The 15636-nt window shown below is 40.5% G+C and overlaps 1 pseudogene; it reads right to left on the reverse strand.

Annotated features, from left to right (window-relative positions):
- Positions 1 to 936: 936 nt before the first annotated feature.
- On the reverse strand, positions 937 to 1640 carry LOC129540353 (UMP-CMP kinase pseudogene; annotated as a pseudogene).
- Positions 1641 to 15636: the final 13996 nt, after the last annotated feature.

Raw genomic sequence — 15636 nt, forward strand, 5'->3', positions numbered from 1 at the left:
TCAAGTGCTGAAAAGCCACATATAGTTGGTTATTGGCTACTGTATGGAAAAGTACAGACAAAATTCGCATCCTCACAGAAAATACTATTGAACTCTCTTGCTCTTGAATACCAATAATTCCACATTTTTTATAAGATAAATTTTTATCTTTCTAGCCAAAGTGCAATGATTTTTAAATCTTCTTAAACAACTATGAAAAAAAGTATTCAAGACAATAAAATACAAATGGAAAATTTAACCATTAAATTTCTTCTGCTTTGTACTAAACCCTGAACTTAATCTAGAAAATAAGCAAAAACATTTTGAAGTATTACTAAAACACTAACCGAATCACTTTTATAAATCTAAGTACATGCATTTCAAGGTTGCTGCTGCTGCTGCTGCTAAGTCACTTCAGTCGTGTCCGACTCTGTATGACCCCATAGACGGAAACCCACCAGGCTCCCCCATCCCTGGGATTCTCCAGGCATTTCAAGGTTACACTGCTACAAATTTTGTTAAGATCAGTTTAATCATTAATAACATTATATAATAGAGCAAAAGGAACACATGTCATTAGATGTGATCCCTGACCAATACCCTCAAATTTATATCAGAACAAAGCTGACAATTCTACCAGGCTTTGAACCCCTAGTGCCCCCATCCCAATCATGGAAGGAAAGACTATGCCCTGTCACACAATTTTGTACAAACTGTAGTAAAACTAAGTCTAAATTTGCTTACCTTTTTATAGGAAACAGTTATTTGATAAATACTAAAACACTTCTAAGACCTAATTTTATGAGATTGTTTACCAAACACATTGTGCAAGAACTGACTACACAAAAAGTTCCTTTGGAATTTGGTCCACAAATTCACTTAAGCAGGTTGGAAATTTAAAACCTGCAAGGGAAAGAAGACATGGGGAATCCCTAATTCAAACATGTTGCAATTACTAGACGGATATTCACACATACCAAAATGTTTTGCTCACAAAAGGCACAAACTATATAAGGGATATTCTTTCTGAATAAAAACAAAGAACTAGTTAATACCCTTCTTTGTTTTGTGAGCACCATAGCTAAGACGAAGTTAGACTCAAATTAACTGTCTATTTCCATGACCAAAAAAAAAAAATTTTTTTAATTGAAGATAAAAAATTTAATTTGTCTTACTACATACTTTCCAGCCATTAACTGAGATATAATTATGAAACATTAAAATTGCCGTAAAAGGGGGTTGTGACAGCAACTATCAAAGCAATATTCAAGCATGATTTCAAGGATGCTTTCAGGTTCAGAGTTAGCCTTCTTTGTCAAAAATCTTCACAACTTCATCAAAAACTTCATCAACAGATTTAGAAGCATCTATTTTCTTGACTTTCCCCATTTCTTCATACAAGTCAATAATTGGCTTTGTTGATTGAAGATAGGTTTGAATCCTCTTTTCCAAGCTCTCTCTGTTGTCATCACTTCTACCACTACTCTTTCCCCTCTCAAGACATCATTCAATACAGATCTCATTATTACAGTCAAAAAACAAAACAAAAGATACATCAGCTTTTCCATCTTATTCCAGCCTTGAAGGTTGTCCTGATTTCTTGGAAACCCATCAATCAAGAATTTATTCTTCTGAGCATTGGCAGCCATTGTCTGATCCATTCCCCACCTTAACAAACTGATGGTTATCTCAACTGGCACAGTCTTTTCGTCTTTAATGTACTTTTCAATGAGTTCACCATACTGTGAATCTGGGTTTTTCCTTTCATCACGGAGAAGTTCTCCTGTAGAAAGGTGTGTGTAGCCGTATTTCTTCTACACGCTCGGGGTCCACAGAAGCAGACCCTCCTGGGATCCTTCTCCAAGCCCACTCTCCAAGAACTTGGCCCCCAAAATGTACGGGAAGAGGGAAAAAAGCAACCCTAAGCGATTCCCCAATTCCACGTTTGTAAGCTACTATTAGACACTTTGGGGTTGCCTGCTTGACACACAATTAGACTCTCTTCTTCAAGAAGCTGCCCTCTCCTCAAAACAAGGCAGTTTTTATCCTCCATGAATTTGCCCCACCTTTCCAGTCATGGCTGACTGAACCAGCTGTGGACAACTTACAAAGAAAGAAAGTGAAGTCACTCAGTTGTGTCCGACTCTTTGCAACCCCATGGACTATAGTCTACCAGGCTCCTCCATCCATGGGATTTTCCAGGCAAAAATACTGGAGTGGGTCGCCATTTCCTTCTCCAGGATATCTTCCTGACCCAGAGATTGAACCCAGGTCTCCCACATTGTAGGCAGACACTTTACCGTCTAAGCCACCAGGGAAGTCTATTGGCAGGTTGGTATAAACCCCTGACTGGGTTTCTGCCATAAGCTGTATTAGATCACTGCGGAATCGCAGCCAAGGCAAATACGTGTGTCTTTTATCTTTAGGATAAGGTGCATGCATCCTAAAGTGATTTACCTTGGTGAAAATAGAACATTCACAATCTACTAATGTCAATTATTTCTCAAGAGAAAAGAAACTAGTAATTAAGGCCTGAAAAGGAGAATTTGACCTAGAGTCCTGCAAAATATCAGCTCCAAATCAAACAACTCTAGTTACGTATTAAGACTGAAATGAACTATTGTGACAGCCTTGCAGCAGAGCCTATGGATCAATGGAAGAAAATTGCCAAAGAAGAGGAAATAGTAATGAATTTTGTATCTATAGCTATAGCCAATGTTGAGTGTTTGTTTACTGTTTATCAATCATGTTTAGGCATTTACATGCCTATTTTCTTTGTTGTTCAAACAAATTTTTGAATACACCAATTCTGCAAATAAGGGTATAGAGAAAACTGAGATTTACAGAGCGCTAGGGCATAGTTGAAATAGCTCCACTGGAATTCCATCACCTCCAGTAGCTTCAACATGTTGTAGGAATAATGTGGACTTTCTTTGAGTTTTACACATTCATAAGTAAATGGTCTGTATCTCGTGCCTTTGTTGGTTTTCTGTGATCTGTAGTTTCTGGGAAGTGAGCAGCTCTCATTCCTGTAACTCTTGTAATCCAGTCATTCGTGTGCCTCCTTCATGAGGATTCAGTACGGCTGTGGTGCTGTTATCCCTCTGATAGGAATTCTAACTCGATGTAAAGCCCCAAAGTTCTGTTACTTATTTTTATTTTATATTGTACTATATTTTATTTACAGTGTTGTGTTTGTTTCAAGTGTACAGCAAAGTGATACAGTCATATATATATATATATGAATTAACAAAAGCAGTTCCCGTCTTTTGATGGGGTGCTCGTGGTTTATAACATAAATGACATTATTTTGAGAGAGGGATAACTTAGGTATGGCATTGGGTTGTTTTTTTTTTTCTTTTTGCAGCCTGAGACAGTTGTAAAATAACTTAATGTAGTTTTTTACAACTGTGTATTCTATAGTATTTTTTCATTTGGTGAAATTTTAACTGTTAATGTTTTAGGCATTGTGCTTTGTACCATTTATTAAATAAAAGTTTTTAAAAAATTAAAAAAAAATAAAAGGCCCACTTGACTTCACATTCCAAGATGTCTGGCTCTAGGTGAGTGATCACACCATCGTGATTATCTGGGTCGTGAAGATATTTTTGTACAGTTCTTCTGTGTATTCTTGCCACCTCTTCTTAATATCTTCTGCTTCTGTTAGGTCCATACCATTTCTGTCCTTTATCGAGCCCATCTTTGCATGAAATGTTCCCTTGGTATCTCTAATTTTCTTGAAGAGATCTCTAGTCTTTCCTATTCTGTTGTTTTTCTCTATTTCTTTGCATTGATCGCTGAGGAAGGCTTTCTTATCTCTCCTTGCTATTCTTTGGAACTCTGCATTCAGATACTTAAGTTCAGTTTCAGTTCAGTCGCTCAGTCGTGTCCGACTCTTTGCGACCCCATGACCACAGCACGCCAGGCCTCCCTGTCCATCACCAACTCCTGGAGTTCACTCAAACTCGTGTCCATTGATTCGGTGATGCCATCCAGCCATCTCATTCTCTGTCATCCCCTTCTCCTGCCCCCAGTCCTTTGCAGCATCTTTCCTTTTCTCCTCTGCTTTTCGCTTCTCTTCTTTTCACAGCTATTTGGAAGACCTCCTCAGGCAGCCATTTTGCTTTTTTGCATTTCTTTTCCATGGGGATGGTCTTGATCCCTGTATACTGTACAAGGTCACAAACCTCCGTCCATAGTTCATCAGGCACTCTGTCTATTAGATCTAGCCCCTTAAAATCTATTTCTCACTTCCACTGTATAGTCATAAGGAATTTGACTTAGGTCATACCTGAATGGTCTAGTTGTTTTCCCTACTTTCTTCAATTTAAGTCTGAATTTGGCAATAAGGAGTCCATGACCTGAGCCACAGTCAGCTCCTGGTCTTGTTTTTGCTGACTGTACAGAGCTTCTCCATGTTTGGCTGTAAAGAATATAATCAATCTGATTTCGGTGTTGACCATCTGGTGGAGTCCATGTGCAGAATTGTCTCTTGTGTTGTTGGAAGAGGGTGTTTGCTATGACCAGTGCATTCTCTTGGCAAAACTCTATTAGCCTTTGCTTTGCTTCATTCCGTCAGAGAAGGTAATGGCAACCCACTCCAGTACACTTGCCTGGAAAATCCCATGGACGGAGGAGCCTGGTAGACTGCAGTCCATGGGGTCGCAAAGAGTCGGACACGACTGAGTGCCTTCACTTTCACTTTTCTCTTTCATGCATTGGAGAAGGAAATGGCAACCCACACCAGTGTTCTTGCCTGGAGAATCCCAGGGACGGGGGAGCCTGGTGGGCCTCCATCTGTGGGGTCGTACAGAGTCGGACACGACTGAAGCGACTTAGCAGCAGCAGCAGCAGCAGCTGCTTCATTCCGTACTCCAAGGCCAAATTTGCCTGTTACTCAGGTGTTCCTTGACTTCCTACTGTTGCATTCTAGTCCCCTATAATGAAAAGGACATCTTTTTTGGGTGTTAGTTCTAAAAGGTGTTGTAGGTCTTCATAGAACCATTCAACTTCACTTCTTCAGCATTACTGGTTGGGGCATAGGCTTGGATTACCGTGATATTGAATTGTTTGCCTTGGAAACGAACAGAGATCATTCTATCGTTTTTGAGATTGTATCCGAGTACTGCATTTCGGACTCTTTTGTTGACCATGATGGCTACTCCATTTCTTCTAAGGGATTCCTGTCCACAGTAGTAGATATAATGGTCATCTGAGTAAAATTCACCCATTCCAGTCCATTTTAGTTTGCTGATTCCTAGAATGTAGACGTTCACTGTTGCCATCTCCTGTTTGACCACTTCCAATTTGCCTTGATTCATGGACCTAACATTCCAGGTTCCTATGCAATATTGCTCTTTACAGCATCGAATCTTGCTTCTATCAGCAGTCCCATCTACAACTTGGTGTTGTTTTTGCTTTGGCTCCATCCCTTCATTCTTTCTGGATTTATTTCTCCACTGATTTCCAGTAGCATATCAGACACCTACTGACCTGGGGAGTTCCTCTTTCAGTATCCTATCATTTTGCCTTTTAATACTGTTCATGGGGTTCTCAAGACAAAAATACTGAAGTGGTTTGTCATTCCCTTCTCCAGTGGACCACATTCTATCAGACCTCTTCACCATGACCCTTCTGTTTTGGGTGGCCCCATGTGGCATGGCTTAGTTTCATTGAGTTAGACAAGGCTGTGATCCATGTGATCAGGTTGGCTAGTTTTCTCTGATTATTATTTCAGTGTGTCTGCCCTCTGATGCCCTCTTGCAACACCTACAGTCTTACTTGGGTTTCTCTTACCTTGGACATGAGGTATCTCTTCACAGCTGCTCCTGCAAAGCACAGCTGCTACTCCTTACCTTGGACGAGGGGTCTCAGCAGTGGCCACAGGACTGGAAAAGGTCAGTTTTCATTCCAATCCCAAAGAAAGGCAATACCAAAAAATGCTCAAACTACTGCACAATTGCACTCATCTCACACGCTAGTAAAGTAATGCTCAAAATTCTCCAAGCCAGGCTTCAGCAATACGTGAACTGTAAACTTCCAGATGTTCAAGCTGGTTTTAGAAAAGGCAGGGAAACCAGATATCAAATTGCCAACATCGCTGGATGATCAAAAAAACAAGAGAGTTCCAGAAAAACATCTATTTCTCCTTTACTGACTATGCCAAAGATTTTGACTGTGTGGATCACAATAAACTGTGGAAAATTCTGAAAGTAATGAGAGTACCAGACCACCTGACCTGCTCCTTGAGAAACCTGTATGCAGGTTAGGAAGCAACAGTTAGAACTGGACATGGAACAACAGACTGGTTCCAAATAGGAAAAGGAGTACATCAAGGCTGTATGTTGTCACTGTGCTCATTTAACTTATATGCAGAGTACATCATGAGAAATGCTGGGCTGGAGGAAGCACAAGCTGGAATCAAGATTGCCAGGAGAAATATCAATAACCTCAGATATGCAGATGACACCACCCTTATGGCAGAAAGTGAAGAGGAACTAAAAAGCTTCTTGATGAAAGTGAAAGAGGAGAGTGAAAAAGTTGGCTTAAAGCTCAACATTCAGAAAACTAAGATTATGGCATACGGTCCCATCACTTCATGGGAAATAGATGGGGAAACAGTGGAAACAGTGTCAGACTTTATTTTTTTGGGCTCCAAAATCACTGCAGCCATGAAATTCAAAGACGCTTACTCCTTGGAAGGAAAGTTATGACCAACCTAGATAGCATATTAAAAAGCAGAAACATTACTTTGCCAACCAAGGTCCATCTAGTCAAGGCTATGGTTTTTCCAGTGGTCATGTATGAATGTGAGAGTTAGACTGTGAAGAAAGCTGAGCGCCAAAGAATTGATGCTTTTGAACTGTGGTGTTGGAGAAGACTCTTGAGAGTCTCTTGGACTGCAAGGAGATCCAACCAGTCCATCCTAAAAGAGATCAGTTCTGGGTGTTCATTGGAAGGACTGATGCTAAAGCTGAAACTCCAAAACTTTGGCCACCTGATGCAAAGAGCTGACTCTTTGGAAAAGACCCTGATGCTGGGAGAGATTGGGGGCAGGAGGAGAAGGGACGACAGAGGATGAGATGTTTAGATGGCATCACCGACTCGATGGACATGAGTTGGCATCCTGCGATTCATGGGGTCGCAAAGAGTCAGACACGACTGAGTGACTAAACTGAACTGAACGGAACCGAGGGCATAGTTAAAAGCCTTGGTGGTTGCTGAAACTTCACACAGTAAGAAAAGTACTATACAACACCATAAAATATTGAGTTAGAAAAATCAGTGTGAATTCATAAACTTACAAAGAAATACTGGGCTCTAGTTTTATACTAAAAGTGATCCAGCTGCAATAGTCGTAGTAGTACTTTTGCCCCCCACAGAAAGCCATGGGCAATCCTAGCAGCCCAGATTTTTATCCCTAATGTTATTTTAGGAAAAAACAGTATGATTGAATAGAGGGCAATTGAAAATATTTTATCTATTGTTTATTTATCTGTTGTTATTATTAGAAAGCAAGGATGATTTCAAGAATGTTAGGGACATGGTTTAAGGACAAAGGTGCCATCTTAAAGGGATTTCCAGCCACCAACTTGTAACAATTTGAGCATTAGAAACTCAGTAATGATACTGAAGATAGAAAGATTAACATACTATGTGCAAAAAGGTATTTTTAATATGTGTGACTATAATAGTAAATGTTAAATTATATTGACTTTAATATAAATAGAAAACATTCATATATAGGTGCATTTTCTTTATTCCATTAAGTATGTGCCTATAAAATATGGATAGGTCCTTTTTTCTAAGTATAAGCAAGATACAACATACATTGCTGTTGTTCACTGTTGTTCAGTCAACAAGTTACATCCGACTCTTTGCAACCCCATGGACTAGAGTACTCCAGGCTTCCCTGTCCCTCACCATCTCCTAGAGTTTGTCCAAGTTCATGTCCATTAAATCAGTGATGTCATCCAACCATCTTATCCTCTGTCACCTTCTTCTCCTTCTGCCTTCGATATTTCCCAGCATCAGGGTCTCTTCCAACGAGTCAGTTCTTCACATCAGGTGGCCAAAGTATTGGGACTTTAGCTTTAGCATAAGTCTTTCCAAGAATATTCAGGGTTGATTTCCTTTAGGATTGACTGGTTTTATCTCCTTGCTGTCCAAGGGACTCTCAAGAGTCTTCTCCAGCACCACACTTCAGTATCAATTTTTTGGCACTCTGCTTTCTTTATTGTCTAGCTCTCACATCTGTACTTGACAACTGGAAAGACCATAGCCTTGACTAGGGGACTCTCAGTGAACCAAATACTTCCAGGAATAAAAAAAAGGTTCTGTGTCAGAATCTAATGGACTGATAAACTCCATGGGTGATATAATGAAGCAGAAGGTGAATCCAGCAATTGCTCAATACTGGTGGTCATATACATAGTAATCAACTTAAAGATAATTCAAAAATTTTCTTCCAAAATAATGAATTAACAGCTATCCCACTGTAAGAAGTAACTGAAAAGTTGATCTCTTATCTTCTGGTAAATAAAATCTGTAAGTGTTCTCTAAATAACCGTACAAAATGAATTATAAATACTATTCTGATATGACTTAGAAAGTTTCCAATATTTGTATCAGACCAGATACAGTAACAACAAAATGGAATCATCTCAGAAAGCAGGATGGCTAATTGCACGTGAACAATGGCACTGAGGTCAGCGGGCTTAGTCTCCAAATGACTTCTTGCAGACGAGTTTGATCTTCTTGTATTTTCATTTCCTTATCTATAAATGGGAGTTGTAACATCTCCAAACAGTTTCTTATTTAGTGGGAGTTATAGTAGTTTCTATATTAATGGTTACTGTGAGAATCAAAGAGTGAATATGTGTGATATTGTAGGATTGACACTACCTGATGTCAAGACTTGATACAGACATAAAACTGAAAGATTAAATCCCCAGGTCAGTAGATGCCTAATATGCTATGCTACTGAGGAACAGTGGAGAAATAGCCCCAGAAAGAAGGAAGAGATGGAGCCAAAGCAAACACAACACCAACTTGTGGATGTGATTGGTGATGGAAGTAAAGTCTGATGCTGTAAAGAACAATATTGCATAGAAACCTGGAATGTTAGGTCCATGAATCAAGGTAAATTGGAAGTGGTCAAACAGGAGAGGAGTGAACATCAACATTTTAGGTATCAGTGAACTAAAATGGACTGGAATGGGTGAATTTAACTCAGATGACCATTATATCTACTACTGTGGGCAAGAATCCCTTAGAAAAAAAGAAATAGCCCTCATAGTCAACAAAAGAGTCTGAAAAGCAATACTTGGGTGCAATGTCAAAAATGACAGAATAATAAAAAATGACAGAAAGATCTCTGTTTCCAAGACAAACCATTCAATACCACAGTAATCCCAGTCTATTCCCAATCAGTAATGCTGAAGAAGCTGAAGTTGAATGGTTCTATGAAGACCTACAAGACCTTCTATCTGATAGATAGATGATAGACAGATAGAACTAACACTCAGAAAACAATGTCCTTTTCATTATAGGGGACTGGAATGCAAAAGTAGGAAGTCAAGAGATACGTGGAGTAACAGGCAAATTTGGCTTTGGATACAAAATGAAGCAGGGCAAAGGCTAACAGTATTTTGCTAAAAGAACACACTAGTCATAGCAAACCATCTTCCAACAACACAAGAGAAGTCTCTACACATGGAAATCACCAGATGATCAATACCTAAATCAGATTGATTTTATCCTTTGCAGACAAAGATGGAGAAGCTCTATAAAGTCAGCAAAAACAAGACCAGAGGCTGACTGTGGCTGAGATCATGAACTGTTTATTGTCAAATTAAGACTTAAATCGAAGAAAGTAGGGAAAACCACTAGATCATTCAGGTATAACCTAAATTAAATCCCTTACAATTATACAGTGGAAGGGACAAATAGATTCAAGGAATTAGATCTGATAGACAGAGTGCCTGAAGAACAATGGACATAGGTTTGTGACATTGTACAGGAGGCAGTGATCAAGACCATCCCCAAGAAAAAGAAATGAAAGAAGGTAAAATGGTTGTCTGAGGAGGCCTTACAAATAGCTGAGAAAAGAAGAGAAGCTAAAAGCAAAGGAGAAAAGGAAAGATATAAGCATCTGAATGCAGAGTTCCAAAGAATAGCAAGGAGAGATAAGAAAGCCTTCCTCAGTGCTCAGTGCAGAGAAATAGAAGAAAACAATAGAATGGAAAAAACTAGAGATCTCTTCAAGAAAATTAGAGATACCAAGGGAACATTTCATGCAAAGATGGGCTCAATAAAGGACAGAAATGGTATGGACCTAACAGAAGATATTAAGAAGAGGTGGCAAGAATACACAGAAGAACCATTAAAAAATATCTTCATGACCCAGATAACCATGATGGTGTGATCACCTAGAGCCAGACATCCAGGAATATGAAGTCATGTGGGCCTTAGGAAGTATCACTACGAACAAAGCTAGTGGAGGTGATGGAATTCCAGTTGAGCCATTTCAAATCCTGAAAGATGATGCTGTGAAAGTGCTGCACTCAATATGCCAGCAAATTTGGAAAACTCAACAGTGGCCACAGGATAGAAAAGGTCAGTTTTCATTCCAATCCCAAAGAAAGACAGTGCCAAAGAATGTTCAAACTACCACACAATTGCACTCACCTCACTGCTAGCAAAGTAATGTTCAAAATTTTCCAATCCAGTCTTCAACAGTACATGAACCATGAACTTCCAGATGTTCGAGCTGGACTTAGAAAAGGCAGCAGAACCAGAGACCGAATTGCCAGCATCTGTTGGATCATCGAGAAAGTGAGAGAGTTCTAGAAAAACATCTGCTGCTGCTGCTGCTGCTAAGTCACTTCAGTCGTGTCCGACTCTGTGTGACCCCATAGATGGAAGTCCACCAGGCTCCCCTGTCCCTGGGATTCTCCAGGCAAGAACACTGGAGTGGGTTGCCATTCTTCTGCTTTATTGACTATGCCAAATCTTTTGACTGTGTGGATCACAACAAACTCTGGAAAATTCTTCAAGAGATGGGAATACCAAACCTCCTGACTTGCCTCCTGAGAAATCTGTATGCAGGTAAAGAAGCAACAGTTAGAACTGGACATGGAACAACAGACTGGTTCCAAATCAAGAAAGGAGTATGTCAAGGCTGTATATTGTCACCCTGCTTATTTAACGTACATGCAGAGTACATCATGTGAAATGCCAGGCTGGATGAAGCACAAATGTAATAAAAATTGACAGGAGAAATATGAATAACCTAAGATATGCAGATGACACAGCCCTTATAGCAGAAAGCAAAGAGGAACTAAAGAGCCTCTTGTTGAAAGTGAAAGAGGAGAATGAAAAAGTTGGCTTAAAATTGAACATTCATAAAACTAAGATTATGGCATCTGATCCCATCACTTCATGGCAAATAGATGGGGAAACAATGGAAACAGTGAGAGATTTTACTTTGTTGGGCTCCAAAATCACTGTGGATGGTGACTGCAGCTATGAAATAGCATATTAAAAACAGAGACATTACTTTGTCAACAAAGGTCTGTCTAGTCAAAGATATGGTTTTTCTCAAGTAGTCATGTGTGGATGTGAGAGTTGGACTATAAAGAAAGATGAGCACAGAAGAATTGATGCTTTCGAACTGTGGTGTTAGAGAAGACTCTTGAGAGTCCCTTGGACAGCAAGGAGATCCAACCAGCCCATCCTAAAGGAAATCAGTCCTGAATATTCATTGAAAGGGCTGATGCTGAAGCCAAAGCTCCAAAACTTTGGCCACCTGCTGTGAAGAACTGATTCATTTGATAAGACCCTGATGCTGGGAAAGATTGAAGGCAAGGAGAAGGGGATGAGATGTTTGGATGGTATCAGCGACTCAATGGACATGAGTTTGCATAAGCTCCGGGAGTTGGTGATGGATAGGGAAGCCTGGAGTACTGCAGTCCTTGGGGTCACAAAGAGTCATACATGACTGAGCAGCTGAAGTGAACTGAACTGAACTGGTTTTATTAGGTGATTCATCAATCTGGCAGCATCCCATCTGGCAACTACAAAGGCAAGAAGTGATTCAAAATGGAACTCTTAAAAGAAGAGTGGGGCAAGATCATTAGGAAAAGAAAAGAAACTGTGATTTGAGAGTGGCATATCTTTTTTATGGGGAAGGAAATGCAAGGATTTTATCATACAGATTTTCTCTTCTTCCCTTGGGGAAGGGAGTAGGGATTAAAAGGGTCCACGGGACAGATTACTTCTTTGGTGTTATTCAGTCACTAAGTCACATCTGACTCTTTGGGACCCCATGGACTGCCTTTCCCAGGCTTCCCTGTCCTTCACTGTCTCCCAGAATTTGCTCAAACTCGTGTCCATTGAGTTGGTGATGCCACCAACCATCTCACTCTCTTTTGACCACTTCTCCTGCCCTCAATCTCTCTCAGCATCAGGTCTTTTCAAATGAGTTGGCTCTTTGCATCAGGTGGCCAAAGTATTGGAGCTTCAGCTTCAGCATCAGTTCTTCCAATGAATATTCAGGGTTGATTTCCTTTAGGATTGACTGGTTCAATCTGGTTGCTGTCCAAGGGACTCTCAAGAGTCTTTTCTAGCAGCACAATTTAAAAGCATCAATTCTTAAGTGCTCAGAGCTCAAAGATACTGTTATGTATATCCCTTGATGCTTCCCAGTGGTAAAGAATTCACCTGTCAATGTAGGATATGCATGTTCGATCGCTGGCTTGGGAGGATACCCTAAAGAAGGAAATGGCAACTCACTCCAGTATTCTTGCCTGGAAAATCCCATGGACAGAGGAGCCTGGCAGGCTCTGGCCCATTGCATTGCAAAGACCTAAACAGGATTTAGTGACTGAGCAACTTGAAGTGGAATCAGGACACTGCCCTAAGGTTACACTGTTGTTTCCTGACTGCTCCTCCCTTGTCTTTGTGTCCCCTCCCCTCCGGGATTACTGTTCATTAAGTCCTGTCTGATTCTTTATGACTGCATGAACTATAGAAGGCTAGGCTTCCCTGTCCTCCCTATTTTCCGGAGTTTGCTCAAATTCTTGTCCACTGAGTTGACAATGCCTCCCAACCTTCTCATCCTTTGTCATGCCCTTCTCCTCCTGCCTTCAATCTTTCCTGGCATCAGGGTCTTTTCCCTTTCCTGATTAGCAACTCTTTGAAAGTTTCCTGTGCCCAGAAGCCCCACCAGGGTCCTCCTCAGTTTCAGGAGTTTCCTGTGAACACTAATGTTTTAGAAGCATTGTTTAAAATAAAATTGAAATTATCTGAGCTGTTAGGTGTGTGATCAGTTCAATGGTAGAAGCTTTGTCCCTTTTCTAATCTCTATTTAATTTGTCTTCTTAAGTAAATTTTGGTAATGCTTATTTTCCTAGAATATTATCCTTTTCCTGTCTTATCAAATCTGTTGCCATAGTTACTGTTAGTATTTTCATAATTAACATCTCTTACCTTTGTAGTTATATCTCTGAAATTTAAGTTGATGCCAGCTTTGAGACAGGAGGGAAGGGGGCAGGGTATAATTGTCAAAAGAACCACAGCTATTGAGAATAAAACATAAACTGATTAGAAACAATTAGGCCCAAGTTGGTGAAAGATTCAACTTCCAGTAGACCTTGGACTTTATTGCATCCTAAATGATGCACCCACAGGCACCATGACAGTTCCAAGGTTGATCATAAAAGGCTAAAAAGTGGGCAGTGCTCCAATTCCTGGAAATCCCCACCCCTTCCTCAAGATAGTTGGAATAATCCTCTCATTCTTTAGCCTATGAAATTACCCAGCCCATAAACACTAACCACCCCTGCACCCCAGGGCTGCTCTCATCTTCTGAGAAGGCCGTGCCTATGGAATGTGTATCTCTGCTTTCACTTTACTATGGCTTGCTCTTGAATATTTTCCTGCATGAACCAAAGACCCTCCCTCAGTAGCCTGTCTCAGGAACTTGCCTGAGACCTGGGACAGGACCATGCTCTCAAATCCCATTTCCCTGCAACCCCTTTACAAAAGATATGAATAAATCTACTTCTTACCTATCATTTCCTGCTGAATTCCTTCTGCACTGAGACATAAAAAACACGAGCTTCACTAGATCCTAAGACAAGTGGTGCGATTTCAGTGGGGAAATTGTTGGTTTGAGTTTCACCTGAGTTACGGTGTCAGCTTCTCTAACAGTTCTTTTTCACTGAGTGGTTATTCTATTTGACCAGACTAATTTTGCTGTCTTTTACTCCCAGGCCCTGGTTGGATGCTGCAGTAAGCCACCTGGATTCTCAGTTGTTAAGCACTCATTCTCCCAGCTGCTTTTGAAACAGGAAGGAAGGGAGCAGGGCATAATTTTGAAAGGATGACATAGCCTAAGGAAACAGCAAACTGATTAGAATCAAATGGGCCCAAGATGGCAGACAAGTCAACTTTGACTAGACCTTTATCCTCCATATATGCTCATTATAACACATCAGGAAGCTAAATGACACACCCAGAGGTGCCAAGACTGCTCCAAGGCTAACCATTAAAGACAAAAAGTGGGCAGTGGCTCAACTCCTGGAAATCTCCTCTTCTCCCAAATAGTTGGAACAGTTCTCCCACTTACTAGCCCATGAAATTGCCCATCCCATAAAAGCGAACCACACTGCATTTTGAGGCTGCTCTTGTCCTCTGCCATGGCCCACACTCTGTGAAGCATGTTTCTTCCAAGGCCACACTCACCCTCTGAGATCTGTGGAGTATGTTTCTCTCTAAATAAATCCATTTCTTCTTCTTCTTTTTTTTTTTTAATAAATCCATTTTTTACCTATCACTTTGTCTCCCACTGAATTTTTCTCTGCAATGAGATATCAAGAATCTGAGCTTCATTAGGTCCTGAAACAAGGTCTGTGATCTCAGTTGGAAAATCATCGGTTTTGGCTGGGTTCAAGTCCCAGTCATGTGAGTTAGAGCCCCACGCAGGGTTTTGTTGAAGTTCAAGTCCACGCCTCATGGGTTCAAGTCCCAAACTGAGTTTTGGCTGGGTTTGAGTACCAATCTGAGATGAATGGTTTCTCTTTGAATGTTGGAGGCTGATGACTTGCAATTATCTCTCTTTCTGGGGATTGTCTTAGCAAAAGCAAGTAACCTTACCAAGAATATAACTCTTTCCTCAGGATAGCTCACACCCCACTGCTCATCCCCCTGGCCTCAAGGTAGGACAATTCTGAAGGGTCATTCCATGTCCCAAGCATCCCACGGTTACTCCTAAAGCCTCTGTTGCAACTGCACAAGGATCGAATTTTCCTTCTGCCCAGTTCTCTCTATCCATCATAAATATTGTTCCCAAGAACACTCCCTAAAAACCTCCCTGTACACAAATCTTACACTTGCAAAGATTGTTTCTAGGGGAAACTGATATACCATATTCTCTTGAATGTGTTGTAGTTTCCTTTGTCAGCTTTTGAGTCTTAAGTCTGGTTGCAATGTCAGCCTGAGCTATGGCAGTGCTGCAGATGAAGGAAGTAATTCTCTCTTTTTCTGCATGAACTAGAGATAATCCACCAGTCAATGGTATAAGCAGATAGGGTATGAGGTCCCTGGAATAAAGAGAACTAGGCATATCTTTCCTGATTTAAGAGAAGCCATTTT

The sequence above is a fragment of the Moschus berezovskii genome, chromosome 4 (assembly GCF_049115385.1).
Source record: "Moschus berezovskii isolate FMDL1 chromosome 4, NW_MosBer_1.0, whole genome shotgun sequence".
In the NCBI taxonomy this organism is placed as follows: domain Eukaryota; kingdom Metazoa; phylum Chordata; class Mammalia; order Artiodactyla; family Moschidae; genus Moschus; species Moschus berezovskii.